This window comes from Artibeus jamaicensis, unplaced genomic scaffold (assembly GCF_021234435.1).
Source record: "Artibeus jamaicensis isolate MK-2021 breed Jamaican fruit bat unplaced genomic scaffold, CSHL_Jam_final contig_354, whole genome shotgun sequence".
In the NCBI taxonomy this organism is placed as follows: domain Eukaryota; kingdom Metazoa; phylum Chordata; class Mammalia; order Chiroptera; family Phyllostomidae; genus Artibeus; species Artibeus jamaicensis.
Window position 1 is genome coordinate 11,144,270 of NW_026521803.1, and position 19,940 is coordinate 11,164,209.

Consider the following 19,940-nt stretch of genomic DNA (forward strand, 5'->3'; position numbering starts at 1 on the left):
TCTTTGTTTCTTCAACTACCTTGAGACACATACACAAAGAATTCTACCCCAATGAAAATGTAACCACCCTCCTAACAATTTAGAGTCATTTCTGGCTGTGATAGATTTGGAATATTCCATCAGAGTGCACTCCACTGTTTGTAGGGAGGGTTCAGAAGAGGCCAGAGCAGAAAATTTTGTAAGAACCTGACAAAGACAAGAGGAACCTATCACTTGCTGAGCCAGATTCTTCATGGACATGACCTCAGGTGTCCTCACCCCAACTCTATGGGGCTGTATGTCATTTGCAGATAAAAAAAAAGACTGAGGAGGTTCAACAACTTGCCCAAAGTCATACAACTTGTAGACAATCAAATGGAGATATAGCTGTAGATCTGTCCCTTTACAAACTTACTTTTTTCCTAGTAAATTATGCTGCCCCCAATCTGGGGTTGAGGTCCTTAGCAAGTATAACATTCAAGAATGGGGCCTTTCACTCTTTGGACAGACAGCTGAAGACTGGAACTGCAACAAGCATGGGCATTAGACTGGCAGGACTTTTCAAGTTGAAAGAGGCTTTGGTCTAAATCACAGCACTAACCCTGATTGCATGACCCTATGCAAGTTAATAATAATAATAATAGAACGAGCAGAGAAGGAGCAGGGACATGACACCAGGTAAGGGCCTAGAAGCTTCACGAAACAGCTAATGTCACAACAATACTTTGAGGTATATTTTGTCTTCTCAATGGTCAGATAAAAAAAATGAAAGTACAGAAAGATAAAAAAATTTACACGTGTTTCTTAGCTTTCCTTCCAGAGAAGCTAATAAAGTCTTCTGTCCCAAGTCTTGGCTTCTCTGACTTCCCATAGATTTTGAACATTTAGAGTCTCTACATCTTTAAGATGGATTTATGGGGTTGTTATGAATAGTGAGATGACACTGTGAAAGTCTCCCAGTGTCATTCTATATGAATTGTAGGTGATCAAGAAGCATTTGGTTTTCATTCTTCCCACCTAAGAAAATAAAAGTGTGCATTCCTTAAATACTCCATTAACTCCTCGCCATGACTACAGATGTTCCTTCTACTTCTGCTTCTTCATTGAACTTCTGGTCTATCTTCAAGCCTCCCCTAAAATCAACTGTCTCCTCCTCCCACCAGGTATGTGACATTTTACAGATATTTCTATTATATATTATCTCCTACATGACATTGGGCTATTCTAAAGTAGGGAAGATGCTTATTTCTACTTTCTCCCAGCACTTATTACTCTTCTTGAAACTAAGTAGTCACATCAAATACTGCGAAAACGGTCACTCTCCTTTATACAATAAAGGTTTATTGAGTACACATGCCAAAGCACCTGTGTACTAGGTCCAAACAGTGACTGACCAAAGGCTTCAGGAAATTTCCAGGTGTATTTCATAAGTACACTCTCATAAAGATGAGGTTGTTTAATCCACTTCACTCTCCCTCCCAGTAAAGCCTGACCTCTCACACTTCGCTAATCACATCTTAGGTTGGGCTGTGAGCCTGGGCCTTGGGTTTGTAGATTCACACATGTGGGTGATGATAACAATCATTAGTTCAGAGCTTCCCTTGTTCCTATGTCTATAGGTTAAAGTGAATTAACCTCATTTGCAGGTGAGGTGTCCTGATCTCATTTTTAATGGAGGAGTGAAAATAGCCAAGCAAATATGTAAAATCAGTGTCAACCAACTTCATTGCTTTGTATTAGTGAAGGTTCTCCAGAGAAAGAGAACCAATGGAATATATAGATATATAAAAAGAAGAGCTTTATTATAGGAATTGACTCATGCAGTTCTGGAGGCCAAAAGGTATCATAATCTGCTTTCTGCAACCTGGACAACCAGGAAAGCCTGTGGTATAATTCAATTCAAGTTTGAAAGCCAGGGAATTGGAAGCTCCAACAGTGGAGGACAGAAAAAGGTAGCCAACACTGCTCAAGAAGAACTAGGAAGGACTCACAATTCCCTGGCCTTTTTGTTCCATTTGGGACCCCAGTGGATTGGATGATGCCCACATACATTGGCGAAGGTATATCACTCTACTTAGTCCACTGAGTCAAATGCTAATCTCTTCCAGAAACATCTTCACAGGTACACTCAGAAATAATGTTTCAGCTATCTTGGCATCCCTTAGCCAGTCAAGTTGACACATAAAATGAACCATAACACCCTGTTGTAATTTAAATAGAATGATTAATAATGTACCTATCCTCATGGGCTGGAAACTAGGCCTGTGCATGCTCATGGAGGAGAGCAGGTAAACAGGTGATTCCTGAAACTTCAACCAACCTGTCCCTGGTGCTCAGTCATCACTTAAGTACCACAGTGGATTTCTGGCACACATCTACAGTTGTGATTTCTGAGCCTTTCCCATTCTCTCGAGGAGCTATACCCAACTTGGAAAACAATTTTACCTTCACTAAAAATCAACAAATAAAAACAACCAACCAAACTTAAATATTGCAACCTGGATGAGCTTCCACATTTCTTTTCTCCAACGCTTTCTCTGGCTCAACATTCATCTTTCTTTTTATTTCCTTTTCAGATGAATGGGTCTCATTCCTACAGGTCCCCATTTCTCTGGAGCTGAACTCAAATTCTCTTTCTGCTTTAACTGTCAAAAGTCTCTATCAAGCAATCTTCATTTATTCTTTCCCCACATTCAATTTTTTACACACTCACCTAAAATCCTGCTTTCACAGATCACCAAATTACTGATATTATATGAGCTATATAGTGGACTATACACTGGAATTGAAGATAGAAAACTTCTAGCTGTGTGACTTAGGCAAATTACTTAATCTTTGTAAGACTCTGTGTCTCCCTGAAAAGAGGGAATGATAATATCTTCTCTACTGGATTATTGTGGAGATTAAGTGAGATAATAATATGAAAGTATTATGTACAGCATATAGTAGAAGCTTAATAAATGTTTGCTAAATTCACATTAAAATGGTATTCATACTTGGTATGCATTTTAGAAAACACAAATTTCAAAGATTTCATGGCTGTGTGATGAAGGATGTTTAAAAAACCTTATTAAATGTTTCTCTGTATGAGATATCTTTGTGGCTTCAGAAGAAAAATAATGTCACAGGGTCAATTAATGGCACTTTAAAAAATTACACAATAAATTTTTCATTTTGCCTTTAAAAATATTTCTAATTTTTTAAATTACAATTTATATTCAGTATAATTTTGTATTCATTTCAAATGTATAGCACCATGGTTAGATAATCATATTTTATATTATATTGAATAATTTGCACTTTTTCACCACATAGTATTTTCATCCTCATTTTTTCCTTCAATATGGTTTGAAAATGGGAAAACAAATAAACATGTACCAAGTTAAAGATCAGAAGAAATCTCTAAAAAAAACAAAACAAAACAAAACTGAATGAAATGGAGGAAAACATTTTACCAAACATAGAATTTTAAAAAATGGTTTATAAGGATGCTCAAGAAACTTAGAACTATAGAAAACTTAGTGAGAATAATAACAACATGAAAAGAGAAACCATTAAAAAAGTCATAAATTAAGAATATGGAGGTTCTGGCCACGATGGAGGCATAGGTAGACATGCTTTGCTTCCTTACACAACCAAAATGAGGATAACAACCAATTTAAAAAGAAAGAATAACCAGAACTGACACAAAATTATTTGCATGGAAGTCCAACAACCAAGGAGTTAAAGAAACATTCATCCAGATGGGTAGGAGGGGTGGAGAGGAGCAGTGGGGGTGGAGAGGACTCGCCGCAAGGCAAGGTGGCCTGTTAGAGGTCCCACATTCACACAGATAAGCCAGAAGGAGCAACAGGGGAACAAGATAGACCATGGAACCCAGTGTTTCAGTGTGGGAATGGAAAGACTCAAAGCCCCTGCCTATAAAAAATCTGTGAGGGTTGTGTTGGGGAAAAAATCTCCAGTTTTACATGAGTCTGTTGGAGAAGCCTACAGGGTATTAAAACACGCAAATCTACCCATCTGCAAATCAGTGCCTGAAAGGGCACAATCTGCTTGTGGGAAGCAAGGGAAGTGACAGAAAGTGGTAGGACAGCGGAGCAAGCAGCTCTCTGACCCCCTTGCCCACAGACAATTCCATGACGCAGCAAAGAGTGTTGCTCTGCCCTGCCAGATACCTAAGGCTCAGACCCTTACAACTTAACAGGAACATTGAGACAAAGAAATATGGCCCAAATGAAAGAACATACCAAAACTCCAGAAAAAGAACTAAGCAACGAGGAGATAGATGACCTATCTGATGCAGACTTCAAAACACTGGTCATCAGGATGCATAAAGAATTGACTGAGCTTGGTCACAAAATGAAGGAAAAAATGAAGGCTGATCAAAGTGAAATAAAGGAAAATATACAGGGAACCAACAGTGAAGGGAAGAAAACAAGGACTCAAATCAATAATTTGGAACAAAAGTAAGGAATAAACATCCAGCTAGAACAGAATGAAAAAACAAGAATTCAAATCAATGATCGGGGGCCTTAGGAACCTCTGGGAAACTTCAAACACTCCAACATTCAAATTATAGGGATGCCAGAAGAAGAGGAAGAGAAAGAAATTGAAAACTTATTTGAAAACATAATGAAGGAAAACTTACTCAATCTAGTGAAGGAAATAGACTTCTAGGAAGTCCAGGAAGCCCAGAGAGTCCCAAAGAAATTGCACTCAAGAAGGAACACACCAAGACACATCATCATTAAGTGACACCAAGATTAAAGGTAAGGAGAGTATCTTAAAAGCAGCAAAAGGAAAGGAGACAGTTACCTACAAAGGAGTTCCCCCAAGACTATCAGCTGATTTCTCAAAAGAAATCTAACAGGCAAGAAGGGGCTGGAAAGAAACATTTGAAGTCATGAAAGGCAAGTACCTACATCTAAGATTACTTACTTGTTCTAGAAATATTATCATTTAGAACTGAAGTGCAGATAAAGTGCTTCCCAGATAAGGTTGAGTTAAAGGAGTTCATCATCACCAAGCCTTTATTATATGAAATGTTAAAGGGACTTATCAAAGGCATAGATCAGAAACTGTAAACAGTAAAATGACAACAAACTCACAACTATCAACAACTGAACCTAAAAAACAAAAACAAAAATGAACTAAGCAAACAACTAGAACAGAAATAGTGGGTGCAACATAGACAGGGAGAGGTTTAGAATAGTATAGGAAATGGAGAAGCCAAAGAACTTATATGTACGACGTCCCATGGACATGTGTATGGCCCATGGACATGAACTAAGGGGGGAATGCTGGAGGGTGAGGGGTACAGGGAGGAGGGGGATAAACGGGAGAAAAAGATTGGGACAACTGTAATAGCATAATCAATAAAATATACTTAAAATGAAGAATAGAATATCTAAAGTGAAGACTACACTAGAAAGAATGAACAGGTTGGATAAAGCAGAGGATCAAATCAGCAATTTGAAAGACAAAGGAGAAAAAAACACAGAAATCAGAGCAGCAGAAAAAAAGAATTTAAAAAATTTAGGATCATTAAGGTAACATTTGGGATACTATGAATCAAACCACCATCTACATCATAGGGGTACCAGAAGGAGAAGGTAGCAGCAAAGGATAGAAAACCTATTTGAAGAAATAATGACTGAAAACCTTCTGAGCCAGGTGAAGGGAAATGACACAGTCCAGGAATTGCAGAATCCCAAACAAGATGAACCAGAAGAGGCCCACACCAAGACACATCATAATAAAAATGGCAAAGCTCAAGACAAAGAGTGAATCTTAAAAGCTGCAAAGGAATGAGAGTTGATTATTTACAAGGGAACTTCCATTAGAATGTCGTTACCTGGTTTCTCAACAGAAACACTTCAGGCCAGAAGGGATGGGCAAGAAATGTTAAAAGTGGTAAAAGGAAGGACCTACAACCAAGGCTACTTTTCTTAGCAGAGCTATCACTTAAAATTGAAAGAGAAAGAAAGGAGAAAGGAAAGTGCAAGGAGTCCCACTGTCACCGGCAGGAGTCTAGCAGAGGGGTGCCGCCCCACTGCACCTTCCTGCTGCCAGCTCCACATCCTTGGACTCATTCCAACAGCCTATTAAAACATGGTGGTTCATTATCACATTCTAGGCCTTCAGAGACATGTGTCTGCTGAGGATTTTAAAAAGGCACATGGGAATCTGGCCTTGAAGTGGCATCCAGATAGAAATCCTGAGAACAAAGAAGTAGAGAGGAAATTCAAACAAGTAGCAAAGGCATTTGAGGTGATGTCAGATGCTAACAAATGAGAAATCTATGAGAAATACAGCAAAGAAGAATTAAATGGTGGAGGTGGAGATAGAAGTCATTTTGACATCCAGTTTAGTGAGTTGGCTTCACATTCTGGAATCCAGAAGACATGTTCAGGCAAGATTTTGGTGAAAGGGAGCGGTTTTCATTCGATTCCTTTGAAGACCCATCAGATGACTTCTGTAGGACCTGGAGGGACCCCCATGGGAGCAGAAGCCATGGCACTGGCTTCTTCTTCTTCTCTGCCTGCAGTGGATTTCCATCTTTCAGAGGGGGATTTCTTCTTTTGATGCAGGCTTTACTTCCTTCAGGCCATTGGGTCATGGGGGCCTCACTTCATTCTCTCCAGGATATTTGGTGGTAGTGGAATGGGCAACTTTGAATCTGCATCAACTTCTACCAAAATAGTTAATGGCAGAAAAATCACTACAAAGAGAATTGTCAATAATGCTCAAAAAAGAGTAGAAGTTAAGGCAGACTACCAGTTAAAGTCCTGAACGATAAATGGTAAGGGGCCGCAGGTGCTCTCGGATGCCAAGTAATTCAAAATACTGATGTAAAAGAACTGTTAACTGCAACAGACATCATTTGAGCATTAACAGCAACATTTATTTTTTTGAAGTTTTCAAAGGAACTCAAATTTCAGTAGAACTGTGCCTACTCTAATGTATTTATAGATAGCTCATCGGAGCCTGTTTCTCATAGACTTTTGAGTTTATTGTAGGGACCATATGATAGGACCATATTTTTGTCTTTAAAATTGCTGCAAATCTCTATATGCACTTTGCTTTTTATTAAACACAATCCAAGGTGGCCGTGACTTCCGTACACTAACACCAGCATGAACCTGCCTTCCATGGAGTTTGAAACATGAGCCGAGCAGTGTTAGCCTGCTGTGAAGCTGACATTGCCATGACGAATCTTCCACAAAAGTAGCTGCAATTCTTTGCAGTATTTAGCAGTGAAAGATGTTAATGCACCCATGGTACTGTATTTCTGGTTTAATATAAACTGAGGGTGTCTTCTAGTTGTACATGAATGCTAGAAACTTAGTAGGCTTTGACAACTGTTTAAATATGTAATGTTAGGCGTATGTTTAAAAAAGTAAAGCTGATAAAGCGAGTCTTTGTTCTTTGCTTAAAAAAAGGAAATGTGGTGAATTTAGTGCATTCTTTCCCAAGTGGGGTTTGCAAACAAAAGTAAATAACTGAATGAATAAATAAAAATAAAATTGAAAGAGAAATATAGAGCTTCTCAGACAAAAAAAAACCTAAAAGAGTTTGTTACCACCAAACTAGTATTACAAAAAAAGTTAAAGGGTCTTATTTAAAAAGAAGTAGAAGGAAAAAAAACAGAGACACAGAGTTAAAAGAACAAAATGGCAATTAATATGTACCAATAAATAATCACTTTAAATGTAAATGGCTTAAACAATCCAAGCAAAAGACAGAGGGAAGCTGAATGGATAAGAAAACAAACCCATATGTATGTTGCTTTTACAAGACACCCAATGGAGAATGAAAGATACACAGACTAAAAGAAAAGGGATGGAAAATGATATTTCAGACCAATAAAAATGGGAAAAAAGTTGGAGTAGCAATACTTACTTTTGACCAAATGACTTTAAAACAAAGGCTATAGTAAGAGATGAAGAAGGATACTACATAGAGATAAGGGAACAATTCAACAAGATAATATGACCCTTGTAAACATTTATGTATCTAATTTCACAGCGCCTAAATATATCAAGCAAATCTTGGTGGACATAAAGGGAGAGATTGACAGTAATACGTTCATAGTAGGAGACTTTAACACCCCATTGACATCAATGGGTAGATGTTTCACACAGAAAATCAACAAGAAAAGAGTGGTTCTAAATGACACTAGATCAGACTAATTTAATGGATATCTTCTGAGCATTTTACCCCGAAGTAGTAGAACATACATTCTTTTCAATTGCATGTGGTATGTTTTCTAGGATAGACTGTCAGGACATAGAACAAGTTTCAGTAAATTTAAGAAGTCTGAAATCATTTCAAGCATCTTCTCTGACCACAACACTATCGAACCAAAATCAATCACAAAAAATCCTCCTAGAAAACACACAAAGACATGGAGGTTAAATAACATGTTACTAAACAATGGATAGATTGACAATGAGTTTAAGGACGAAATTGAAATATACCTTGAAACAAATGAAAATGAACACACAACCAGGTAAAAGCTATGGGACACAGTGAAAGCTGTCTTAAAAGGAAAATTCACAGCATTACGGGCCTACCTCAAGAAACAAGAAAAACCTCAAATAAGCAATTCATATTTACACATAAAGTAACTAGAAAAAGAACAACTAAAGTAACTTAAAAAAGCCCAAAACGGGGAGAGTGAAGGAAATAACTGACATCAGAACAGAGAAAAAGGAAATAGAATATAAAAAATACAAAAAAGAAAAAACCGCAATGAAACCAAGAGCTGGTTCTTTGAAATGATAAACAAGATCAACAAATCTGTAACCAGACTTAAGAAGAAAAAAAGAAAGACAACCCAAATAAATAAAATCAGAAATGAAAGAGGAGAAATAACAACTGACTCCACAGAGACACAAGGATTATAAGAAAATATGAACAACTACATGCCAACGAATTGGACAATCTGGATGAAATGATATATTTCTAGAAACATACAGCCTTCTAAAACTGAATCAAAAAAATCAGAGAATCTGAATAGACAGATTGCAACTAATAAAATTGAAGCAGTAATCCAAAAACTCCCAACAAAAGACCTGGACTGAATGACTTTACAGGAAAATTTTACCAAACATTCAAAGAACACGTATCTTTCTCAAACTATTCCAAAAAGTTAAAGAGGAGGACTGATTCCCAAGCTCATTTAATGAGGCTAGCCATTATATCTTAATTTCAAAACCAGACAAAGACACTACAAAGAAAGCAAATATAGACCAATATCCTCAATTAATATTGATGCTAAATCCTCAATAAAATATTAGTAAACTGGACCTAGAAATACATTAAAATGATCATACACCATGATAAGTAGAATTTATTAGTGGGATAAAGGTAAATAGAATATCTGCAAATCAATAAATGTGATATACTGCATAAACACAGTGAAGGATAAAAATCATGTGATCATATGAATAGGTACAGACAGAAAAACCATTTGATCAAATCCATCATCCATTTATGATAAAAACTCTTAGCCAAGTGGGAATAGAGAAAAAATACTCAATGTAATAAAGGCCACATATGACAAACCCACAGCCAACATCATACTCAATTGGCAAAAACTAGAAGTGTTTCCCCTAAGACTGGGAACAAGACTGGGATGTCCACTTTCACCGCTCTTATTTAACATAGTGCTGGAAGTCCTAGCCACAGCAATCAGACAAGAAGAAGAAATAAAAGGCATCCAGACTGGAAAGGAAGAAGTATAATTTCTTTATTTGCAGATGACACTGAATATAAAGAACCCTAAAGATTCCACAAAAAAAACTACTAAAACTGATAAATGAATTCAGTAAAGTAACAGAATAAAAAAAAATCCAGAAATCAGGGAGAGAGAGAAACATTGATGTGAGAAAGAAACATCTATTGGTTTCCTCCCATATACACCCTTATAGGTGATTGAACGAACCCACAACCTATGTGTGTGCTCTGATCAAGAATGGAGCTCTCAATGTTTTAGTGTATGGGAAGATGCCCCAACCAACTGAGCCACACAGGTCAGGACCAGAAATCAGTTGCATTTTTATATACCAATAATAAACTATCAAAAAGTAAAACTAAGAAAACAGCTTCATTTACAATTGCATCAAAAAAAATTAAATACTTAGGAGTAAATTTAACCAAGAATATAAAAGACCTATACTCAGAAAACTATAAAACACAGAAGAAAAGATTTGAAGATGATACAAATAATTGGAAGCCTATACTGTGTTCATGAATTGGAAGAATTAACATTATTAAAATGTCCATTCTACCTAAAGTAATCTATAAATTCAATGCAATTCCTATCAAGATACCAATGCTATATTTCACAGAACAAGAACAAATATTTCAAATATTCATATGGAACCACAAAAGACCATGAATAACCACAGTAATCTTAAGAAAGAAGAACAAACTTAGAGGAATAACACTACCTGATATGAAACTATACTACAAGTCCACTGTAATCAAAACAGCATGGTATTCACATAAAAACTAACATATAGATCAATGAGACAGAACAGAGAACTCATAGAAAAACCCACACCATTACTATAAATTAATATTTGACAAAAGAGGTAAGAACATACAATGGAGTAAAGATAGTCTATTTGATAAATTGTTGAAAAACTGGATATGTGAAAAAAATTGAAACTAGACCACCTTAAACCATACACAAGAATAAACTCAAAATGGATTAAAGACTTACACATTAGACTCAAAACCATAAAGATCCTAGAAGAAAACATAGGCAATAAAATCTCAGATATTTCTCATAGCAATATTTTTTCCTGATATATCTCCCAGGCAAGGGGGAAAATAAAAAATAAACAAATAGGACTATATGAAACAAAAAAGTTTTTACACAGCAAAGAAAACCATACTAAATGAAAAAACGTATCCACCAATGATATATCCAATATGGAGTTAATATCCAAAATTTATAAAGAACTTATTAAACTTGACACCCCCAAAAAATCTAATTAAAAATGGACAAAGAACCTAAATGGACACTCCCAAAAAGAACATACAGATGGCCAATAGACATATGAAAAGGTGCTCAATGTCACTAATCATCAGAGAAATGCAAATTAAAACCACAATGGGAAATCACTTCACACCTGTCAGAATGGCTATCATCAATAAAACAACAAACAAGTGTTGGCAAGGATGTAGAAAAAAGAGAACCCCTGTGTGCTGTTGGTAGGAATGCAGATTGGTGAAGCCACTGTGGAAAGCACTTTGGAGTCACCGCAAAAAATTAAAAATGGAAATGCTTTATGACACAGAAATTCCATTTCTGGAAATATATTTGAAAACCCCAAAAACTAATTTGAAGGAATGTATGCACCCCTATGTTCATTGTGGAGGTATTTACAATAGCCAAGATGTGAAAGCAACCCATGTCCCTCAATAGATGAGTGGATAAAAAAGCAGTGTTATATTTGCACTATGGAATACTACTTGGCTGTAAAAAAGAGAAATGAATCTTACCTTTGGGATAGTATGGAAAAAACTTGGAGAGTATTATGCTTTGTGAAATAATCTAGTCAGAGAAAGAAAATACCATAATATTTCACTTCCATGTTGTATCTAATTAATAAACAAAATGGAAACAGACTCAATCATGCACAAAACAGACTTACAGCTCTCAGAGAGGAGGGAGTCAGAAGGGATGAGTGAAAATGGTGAGGAAATGCAGCCAGGAAAATCCCGCAAACAAACAAACAAAACAACAACAACCCTTATGGATTGACAATGGTACAGGGATTACTAGAGAGGAAGGGGGAGGGGAAAAGTAGAATCAGGTAAAAGGGAGATAGATGGTGATGGAAGCAGACTTGACTTGGGGTTTGAACACACAATACAATGTACAGGTGATGTAGGGATTGTACACCTGAAACCCATCTAATTTTATTAGCCAATGCCACCCCAATAAATTTATTTTAAAAAATGAGCAGAAACAAGCAAAAAGACATTTATTGTTTAGTACTGTTTTTTTCAATGAACTGATATCAAATAGAATAGATTACAATAAAAGAGATTTAGGATTATTCTTATAAAAGAATAATCTCTTCAACCTTTCTATCTACATCGGTCTGGCTTCCATCTTCATTAGTCTAAAATGAAAAGTGCCTTTGTTGTTGTTGCTCTTCACTAAGGGAAAGAAATCTGGAGATCTTTGAGAATGCTCATCTTCTCAAACTCTGTGTTGCATTCAGTGTGCTAATTGCCCCCTACTGGAAATGAGTGACAGGATATTATTTTTGAAAGAGTAGCCCTTATTTTGCTTTCCTTCAAATTTCCCACTTTCTCTCCCCAGGTTGCTCTCCCACCACCGTCCAGCAGGCTGCTGGTCTGGGTTCATGATCTTAGAGGAGGGCTATGACAGTGTGTAAAGCAGAAAGAAGCCTGTGAGTCTCTGGCTTTTTAAAAAGTTAGTATTATTATTATCATCATCATCATTATTCTGAGAGTTTAAACTCTTGGAGAATTTAGAGGTTTGGGACAGAGATAAAGCATCAGATTCGGAGAAACACGTATTTTCCCTTGGGTTTAGACAAAGACTCCCTTCAGTCTGATGTAAAGAGGAAAGCTGGAGGGGGCAGAGGAGAGGAGAGAGTTCAGCAAATGACAGGGATAGGGGTTTGGCAAGTGTGGGGGCCACGAGAGCAGAGCAACTCTGCACTCTCCTTCCTGGTGAGCCTCCATATTTTTATGCACAGTAATACTCTGGAGAGGGAGTGGCCGTCTGCCACCCACAAGTTGGTGGGGGCATAAGGAGTGCTGAAGAGATACCTATGCTCTCCCATTAAGCAAGAAATCTGTGGTAGAAGCTTCCCAGGTGGAAAAGGAGCTGCAGGCAATAATGGGGATGTTATAGCGATGACCACTTGGTGCAATAGCCACCTAATCAAATAAGAAAGAGGACAGATCTCTTGAGGAACACATAAGTCCAATTACATAAGCCCCTTAGAGATTAGCAAACTCTAAAAAGGAGTTAAGAATCCCAAGTTAGGCAAAATTAAGTTTCTGTTTCATCTTGCAGTAGAGCTGAACTCCTGGAAGTTAACTTGAATGATATAATAATAAAATTACACCTCTTTTCCAACTTGTTAGTGGGTTACAGTTAACATGTAGCAGATGCTGTCTTCTCCTAGTAACTTTGTGTTTGGACTACTCTGCATTCAAGGTCACTATGTAAGCCCAAATGCCCTCAGTTAAGGTTCAGGCTCATATTAAAGGTTCAAGGTTATTTTTTGATAGAAAAACTTCTACAGCATTTATATATGGATTCTAGCAGGACTTTTCAAAGTCTTTTCAGCTTCCTTCAATCCTCACCCCATCTCTGCCCACTGCTCTCACTTGATGCTCCATGTTTCAGGAACATGGCATGCCTGCCACTGGTCTACGTACCGAGAATACAGCCACCCACAGGACAGATGTGCGCTCTGGAGAGTAGGGTCTCATAAGGGAGACCAAGACTGAAAAAGATAGTCGCACAAACATTGCACCACAATGATATCCACTATTAGGTACAACGAAAGCGTATTAACCACGAGAACTTAACTTGACTGAGTAATAATCCACATATGACTATGGACAGAGAACAGTCAGAGCACCAACAGACTAACTACACTGTAGTAGGAGATGACCATATAAAATAGATGTTAGCTGTAGCCCACTGACAAATTGTAAAAGAGGTGTCATTTTATTCATGTGTAATTAAGAATTTTCTCTAAAGAGGTAACATTTAAGGTGAAATACAAAGAATGAGTCGAAGTAAGGCAGGCTACACTGTAGGTGTGGGGGCGGGGGTGGAAGGAAAAGGTTAGTGTTTGAGGCACAGAGAAGACTATGAGCAAAAGTCAAGGTCCTAGGGGTCAAAGAACCATGGCATCCCACTTACCTGGAGGAGGCCAGTGTGTCCAGAATGTACGAAGGCAGCATGGAATGACCCTGGAGTGATAAGCAGGGGCCAGATGACGCTGCTGCACACAGGCCACGTAAAAACAGCAAACTTCAGTGCTAGGAAGAGAAGAAGGTCGTCAAAGAATTCTACACAGGGCAGTGCCATGAGCAGATTTGAAACTAAAAATGAGCACAACTGAGTGAAATATCATTTTCATCTAATCTGCTGAGAAAAATTAAACAATAAGACCATGTCCAGGGCTGGTGAGGATGTGGCAAATAAATGCCATCCTACACTGTTGGCCTGAGTGTAGTGTCTTTTTGAAGAATAATTATATATATATATATATATATATATATATATATATATATATATAATTTAAATAATCAGTTTCACCATAAGAAATTTAAACTATGAATATAGTCTCAAAATATAACTGGTTAATTTTACAACAAGATTTTTTAAAAGTATCATCTCTAATATTAAAAACTTTAACAACAAAAAATGTAAATAATCTCTATGTCCATTAGTACAGGACTGGCTAAGTTAGGATTCAATCAAATGATGAAATATTCTAATACATTGCAGATCTGTTTGGATTGGTATGGGAGATCTCAGAGATATGTAAGTCTGTACAGTACGGTTTCATTTATTACATACACAGTTAAGTCCACACTTAACATCGTCAATAGGTTCTGTAACTCTAAGCAAAGTGACATAACAAAACCAATTTTATCATAGGATAATTAATATAAATAAGAGTTAAGTTCTTAAACCATCTCATGAACATTGTAACAAAACTACACTGAATGAATGTTATCTGAGGACCTGCCATACATACTTAATGGCTGTAACATATGAATGGTGATTAAAAATTAGGATTTTTAAATGAAAGGATAACTATATTAGAAACTGCTAGCTAACTTGGCTACCTCTGGGAGAGAAACCACAGGTGATAGATGAGAGAATTCTATTTCTGATTTTGTGTGGTTTGATTTCTTTTACAGTGTACATGGGTAGCAGACACGGTTTGTTGCCCTTCCTCCGTCCATTTGCCATCTCATTCTTGCTAACAGAAATCTGATGTCTCAGGGCCGGTGTCCCCTCCTCAGAGATACATTGTGTGTAGGCCAAGGGTCTCCATGTAACACTATCTGCATTGCAGATTTGAGGGTGAGCTGTAATCTATGTCTTACCTGGAGACAGGAGGTAAAATCCGCTGTGGGCCTACAGGAGAGCTTGCCTCACTCATAGGAAGATACTGAAAGATGCTGGTGCTTCTCAGGGTGACACCAGATTTGCGGCTCAGACAGAAGAGCTTTATCAGAGAGAGGAACCTATATCACTAGTAAATATTTTGAGCCTCTATGTATGGCAGCCATTGAAACTCTTTCTGAACCTCTCGTCATGGGAGATAATAAATTTTATTATTGCTTAAATAAATTAAAAAAATTTTTTTTATCTTATTTATTTATAGAGGGAAAAGGAAGGAGAAAGGGAAAGAGAAACATTGATTGGATGCCTCTAACTGGGAACATGGTCCACAACCCAGGCAGGTGCCCTGATGGGGAACGGAGCCATTGACCTTTTGATTCACAGGCCAGCAGCATTCAGCTCACTGAGCCACACCAGCCAGGGCATATTTTATTATTTTTCAAAACATTGTATTAGTGATCACTATTTGCAATTGAAGTTATCTTATTTGACATAGCAGTTTCAATGAATCGACATACCAAGTTATTGCTGATTGAGTAAGAATTGAAAGGGGCAGGCAGGAGGCCTGGGCTGGCCGAATGGGAGGAACCGGCTGAGCAGCCCAAACTGGCATCAGCTTTCCCTACAACCACGGGGATGACTGCAAGAGGAAGAGAGGGTATGAGTCTGAGATCTAGGTTCTTGCTGCTTTGAACCTAGGGTTTAAAATGACTTTTGAAAACTAAGAGGCAGTAAATACAATCACCTCAAGATAAAAGCAGAAACCAAGACATAAAGGGGGTGACAAAAATTGTATTTAAAGAAAAACTTCATTGGAATAAACTATAGGAATTGAAGACGTATCCTAGCTCTAATGTTTGTTTATCCATTTTATTACTGATTCAAATCTCCTTCCATCCTTCTAAGGAGGAGAGCAAATCCTCAGCCTTTTGCACAGGCAGCATCTTTATCTGCCCTCTTGTTATAAATCCTGATGTTTCGACAAGAGCTGTGACTTCCTCCACCAGGCCTAGAGGAGACAGAGCCAGTCGTATGGGTGAGAATGGGAAAGAGGTGATCACTTTGTAAGTTATATAAATATCTAATCGCTATGTTATATAGCTGAAATTAATATAATATTGTGTCTACTTTAATTGGAAAATAAAAAAAGAATTAGAAAAATAAGGGTCTCCCATAATCTTCCTAATTTCATTACTTAGCCACTAATTATAGTTCTTGTGCTCCCAGTTAGACAAGGAGTTAACTGATGGATGTTTCCGTGAGAAACTACTGAGTGCAATTGTGGCATAACAAAAAATTTTACTTAATCTTTAAGATAAATAAATAGATATAGATAGATAGATAGATAGATAGATAGATGATAGATAGATAGATAGATAGATAGATAGATGTTGGAAGAATGAGAAGTGAAAAAGGCCTGACCTGGTCCAACAATAGTTTGGTGCAGGCATAGAAAGCAGGCACCACCTGCAAAATTACAGAGCCATTGACATTTTTAAAACCAAGACAAGATTTGCTTTTCTTAACTCTGCATAAAGTAAAACTGCAAAGGAAATAACTATGTCACTGTTACTCTGAATCGTCAGACACAGAGACATTATCTGGGTAAGAAAGAGGAAGGATGTCTCTAGGTGTCCTGCAAACTGTCCCCTGCAAAAAACAACCACACATTATAAGCGTATCAGCAGGAACCTCAGAATTTCTTATTGTATCAAGCCACATGATAGAAGAGTGTAGGAGGGAAGGAGGAAGGAAAAGAAAGTTGACCAATGGTCCCTGAGACTTACTTGTAGTTCCACATTCGTGTGACAATCTAGGACCTCGGCAGGCATTTTGGGTCCTGGTTAGTGCTAGGTGGCTTCTCCACAAGTTGGAGGAACAGATGTCCCTGTCCGAGCCAGAGGCCACATACGGGAGCCCCTGGGACACAATGCAGTGGGGCTTTACTTGGGTAATAAATTGCTATTCAACTCTTATCTAGAAGATTGAATTCTTAATCACTGACCTACACTTGAAACCCTCACTTTCCTCTCTAAGCTTCTAAAAGACTTAACTGTCAGCTAGCTTAAGTGGTGATTTCCTAGCTTTTTAGTATTTTCTTTCCTCTTTGGTAACATAATTTTTTTAATGAGTGCTCTCTCTAGGGAACTAATTATTACCTTGAAGGGTACATTCATATTGTTCCATCAAGATATCTTTAAAATGATCAAACTCCTGACAGACACACTATGCAGCTTTTAAAAATGTCATGTGTGGATTTTTTTCCAACCCTATTGAATCAGGTAATTTTTATTTTGGGATATAAGACATTCTCTCTGCCTTATTTTCCTCTCTCTCCCTCCCTCTCTGTTAAATGCAGAAATCAAGCTCACTGGCTGCTAATATCCAATGGGCCTACACGGCACACAGACTCATCACAGTTCTCAGGGAGAAGAGACCTGCGTGCGTCTCGGGAAGAAAGGCGCTCGGTGGAGGTGGACCGCCCTCCCTGCGTGGGCATTTGGTTTGCAGAGAAGAGGCCCCTCCTCCTACCCCACCTTGTTTGCTTCTACAGAGCTTTTAGAAATCTGATAATCGTGCAGTACCTTACTGCGAAACAATGACACGACCCCAGTTGCCATATTTACACGAGGTAACATAGTTAAATAATACGAAGGTTGAAACCTCTAAAATCGCAAAAGCGGCAAATCTATTGGAAGGTTACCATTCATCCTTAACGCGGCAGAGAAGACCTTGCTGTGGCGCACGTTGCATAAAGCGCCACGAAGCCTAATATTGGCACTTAGGATGGTATGCAATGACAAGAGTGAAGGAGAGAGTATTAGAATTGCTATTACCTCACATAAAATTTGGGGTTGTGTGAATATGGAGGAATCAGGAAAGGACCCTCCCACCCTACGGCCACCCTACGTAGTGAGAGAGAAGGCGGCGTCCTGCAGGGATTCGGCATGGGCTGGTTGTGGGGAGAGGTCTCCAGGTTGACTCTGCAGGACATCGCTTACTGATAGTATGATTTCAGGCCAGCAGTCTCACCCTGGATAGTCAGCTTCCTCTACTATCAGCGTCTGCGTGTGGTAGCCAAACTTCAATGGGGATTCAGCATCAGTGAGTGACGTGAGTGACGCATGGATTTGTCTGGCAGTTCCCTCAGCTCCGGATCTTCGTTTGCGTAAGTTAATTTGCTTGAGGGAAAGGTGGCCTGTGAAGAAGTTTTATGCCTGAAAAACAGAATATTGGAAGACTGAGAACTAGAGTAAGTTATTTTCTTCAGTCAAGGTTACCAGTGGATGCTGAGGGAGGTGTTTTCAAAAGGGATTTTTTTTTCTTTCCACACTTGAAGAACAAGCAGTGCAGTTCAGAGCCTGGAGCACCAAATGTCAATGGAGAGTTGAAATGGTGAAATGGATCTTCAGCAGAGAAGAAGACTGAAGGCAACCTGATACTGTATAGCAACATGGGGGTATATAACAGTCGAACACTGGGAATGTCACTTTAGGTAGAGAAACCATGTCCCCAAGAAGGGATACTGGCAAGGGACATTCCCCAGGTGATCAGCCAGCAAAGGGTACCTCTTGAATCCCAAAGCAGGAGAATATGAATGGACTAATTATGACCACAGAGACATGCCACCAGACCAGGGGCCAAGAGCACTGAGGACCTCAGTAATGTAGCCAAGGTCTCCAAACCAACAACCTGTAGACGTTATTATCACTAATTCCACTATGATCTCATTCACACCTACAGGCTAGTGGGATATTGAGACATTCAGATGACATATAAAGAGGATGATACTACTATTACCCCTAGTGGTCTTGGTAAAGATTAATGAGACAGTCAGGTATGCAAAAAAAGTCAGGTATATTGTAAGCACTCTGCTAATTGCCTTTTTGAACTTGACCTTTATAAGAATCATCTTAAAAGATCAGTCTAGAGTATTTACTTTTTTCTATGATTCTGTACCATAGAAAACAATATGTATTTAATAATTGCATATTACAAGAACACAAATAGAAATAAATGAATTATTTTCTAATTTAGAAGGCCCTTGTTATTTTCTATAGGCATCAAATAGCTTGGAAATAAATAGGTGAAACATTTGGGGCTTTAGAGGATCGTTCATTTCATTAAAACTGTATTATATGAAAAAATGCTTTAGTAGTTCTGAGAATACTTACTTTGCATGGGTTACCACATGCGCCCTAAAGAAGATGGTTAAATGGTAAAGTGGGAAATATTCTCTCAGGCCACACACACACTAAAGGAGTTGTATTTTAAAATCCTCTATGGCATTATATTCTATTTATGATATTTCACTAGATTCTTGATAGACTTTAAAAAAGCAGTGTCAGCCTTTTATGTGATGTCATATAACAACCATATCTGGGATGATTTTAAGGTCATTAGTGACTTTTAGTTGTCTCCAAAAGTCTTTTTTACACTTGATTTCTAGTGTTTGGAAATTTTCCAATGGAACGAACACTTTTAGATTAGGGAATGGATGACAACGCCCTCATCTGCTGTGTTTGTATGTGCAGACATCACTAATCAATCACTGTTCTTTTCTGCCAAGTCGCCTTCTGAACACAGTGCGGTAAGCAGACATTTCCAATCAAAGAAATGAGAACCAGTTTTCTCTATGTGCCTTAGTGCTTTGCTTTGTATGAAATTGCAAATATTTGAAGAAGAGTAAAAATTTAAGTTATCAATCATTGACAACTAAATGTTAAAAAAATATAAAACATTACTTGCTCTGGTATTAGGGGGTAGAATTCCAGGGCTCTTGAATAGGGGGAGCTCCCTGAAGATACAC

General features: G+C 37.9%; 1 pseudogene; it reads left to right on the forward strand.

Annotated features, from left to right (window-relative positions):
• The first annotated feature begins 6,090 nt into the window (after positions 1 to 6,090).
• On the forward strand, positions 6,091 to 6,816 carry LOC119041002 (dnaJ homolog subfamily B member 6-like; annotated as a pseudogene).
• Positions 6,817 to 19,940: the final 13,124 nt, after the last annotated feature.